We start from the raw sequence: 2968 nt of genomic DNA on the forward strand, positions 1-2968 counted from the left end.
ACCTTCTTTACCATCAATTTATTCTGAGTGGGTAGACAACCAGAAAATAGCTGCCAAATAGTAAATGAATGCTTGGGTACTGAGAGCTTTCCCCAAACAATCTTATACCATTTTACCTTACATCTTACATTTTTTAAAGCTGCATAAGTTGATGAGATAGAGAATTTCCCAGAACTGGATGGGGTCCAGATAACTGTATCATCTCACATGTACGAATTTACCTCTGTTTCTAGGATTATATTCTTTACATCACAATTTGGCAGGTCTATCATACATCTTCCCCATTCTCCATTGACAATCACTTCTGCCACTAAGGCATCATCTGGTACAGTATTTGAGAGAAAAGATTTGGCTTGAGCATTTAAACTCAGAGGACCTGAACACTAAGGATCATGCCAGAAGCTAGTACTCTTGCCATCTGCTATATTATACCTCACATACTTCCATGCAGCTTCTCTGTGCTTTAGAATTCCTCTCCATACCCATGAACAATCCGTTGGTATCTTCATGATCCAGAAGTGTTTGCTCTTGATGTGTTGTTCCCAAGACCACTTAACCCATAAATAACAATTAGTTTTTTGGGCCAGTTTTACCACTAACCCACAGTATGTAGCTTGGTTCCAGACCCTAGGATCCACCAATCCCAGACCTCCATGTTCTTTGTCTAATCTAAGTGTATAATGGCTTGCATGGTGCATTTTCCTCCCCATCTTTGGACCTGCCCAAATAAATCTGTTGCATATATCTTCGCTACCCTGTTGAGTATTGTTCTTTGAAGCACAAATTTCTTAGACCAATAAGCACAAATGGGAAATAACATAATCGTATGATGGGCGAGCTGATTTTCTTATTTTTTACAAAAATACAACATGACTAGCTTTCGAACCCGTCCTACGAATGGGTGTCGTTATATTAAATTATTCTAACAAATATTAGCACTGTACAAAGCTATGAGATATGAATATTATATTGATCACTTATCTAAATTATTCCCACTACATATAATACAATTATGTTTTGAAGCTAATTCAACGCATTTGCATATACTTTCAAATTTACCGTTAATTATTATTTGAGTTTAGTTCAATACAGTTGCATCCAGTTTTCGAATTTCTGTTAATTATTATTTGAGGTTAGTTCAATGCAATTACATTAAGTTTCTGATTTCTCATTAAATATTCTTTAGGTTATTTCAATGCAGACATACAGTTTTCGAATTTCCGTTAATTATTCTTTGAGTTAGTTCAATGTATTTGCATCTAGTTTCTTATTTCCTGCTAATTATCAAAAGTGGTTTGTAATACCAACTTCTATTGATCATTATGTAGTGTCCTTGCAAACATCGCATAAAAGTAATTATACATGATTCATTATATGGGGTCATCAAAGATTATCAAGTTTTCGATTTCCCGTTAGTTAATTATTCTTTGAGAATACTTCAATGCATTTGCATCTATTTTCTGATTTCTCGTTAATTATTCTTTGAAGTTTGTTCAATGCATTTGCATACAGTTTCCGATTTCATGTTAATTATTTTTTGAAGTAAAATGTATCTAGTTTATGATTTCCCGGTTAATTATTCTTTGAGATTAGTTCTAGTTTCCGATTTTCTGTTAATTATTCTTTGAGGTTAGTTCACTGCATTTGCATCCAGTTTATGATTTTTCGTTAATTATTCTATGAGGTTAGTTTAATGCAGTTGCATTTGGTCTCCAATTTCCCGTTAATTATTTTTTTTAGGTTAGTTCAATGCATTTGCATCCAGTTTTCCATTACTCGTTAATTATTCTTTAAGGCTTCCGATTTCCCATTAATTATTTTTTAAGGTTAGTTCTATGCATTTGCATCCAATTTTTGATTTCTCGTTAACTATTCATTGAAGTTATTTCTATGCAGTTGTGTCCAGTTACTGATTTTCTGTTAATTAATTTTTGAGGTTAGTTCAATGCATTTGCATCCAGTTTCCAATTTTCCATTAATTAGTTTTTGAGTTTAGTTCAATACATTTGCATCCAGTTTTTTATTTTCAATTAATTAATCTTTAAGGATAGCTCCATGCAGTTGCATCTAGTTTTCGATTTCTCGTTAATTATTATTTGAGGTTAGCTCCATGCATTTGCATCCAGTGTTCGATTTTCCGTTAATTATTCTTTGAGCTTAGTTCAATGTAGTTGCATCTAGTTTCCAATTTCCCGTTAATTATTCTCTGAGGTTAGTTCAATGTTTTTGCACCTAGGTGCTGATTTCCTTTTAATTATTCTTTTACGTTAATTTGATGCATTTGCGCCCAGTTTTCGATTTCTCGTTAGTTCTTCTTTGAGGTTAGTTCAATGTAGTTGCATCTAGTTTATGATTTTTGGTTAATTATTCTTTAAGATTATATCAATGTATTTGCATTCAATTTCCAACTTCTCATTAATCTCCTTAATTAATCTTTGAGGTTAGTTATCAAGTTTCCGATTTCCCATTAATTATTTTTTAATATTAGTTCAATGCATTTGTATCTAGTTTTCGATTTCCTGTTAATTATTATTTGAGGTTAGTTAAATGCATTTGCCTCCAGTTATCGATTTCCTAAGGTTAGCTCGATGTATTTGCATCAAGTTTCTGATTTTTCGTTAATTAATCTTTGAGATTAGTTATAGATTTCGATTTTCCTTTAATTATCGCTTGAGGTTAGTTCAACGCATTTGTATCCAATTTCTGGTTTTTTATTAATTATTCTATGAGGTTACTTCAATGCAGTTGCATCCGATTTCCTGTTAATTATTTTTTGAGGTTAGTTCAATGCATTTGCCTCCAGTTAGTTTCTAATTTTTCTGTTAATTATTCTTTGAGGTTAGTTGAATGTATTTATATCAAGTTTCTGATTTCCTATTAATTATTCTTTGAGGTTTCCAATTTCCCGTTAATCATTTTCTGAAGTTAGTTTGATGCATTTGCATCCAGTTTCTAATTTCTTGTTAAT

This window comes from Coptis chinensis, chromosome 4 (genome assembly GCF_015680905.1).
Source record: "Coptis chinensis isolate HL-2020 chromosome 4, ASM1568090v1, whole genome shotgun sequence".
NCBI classification, from domain to species: Eukaryota; Viridiplantae; Streptophyta; class Magnoliopsida; order Ranunculales; family Ranunculaceae; genus Coptis; species Coptis chinensis.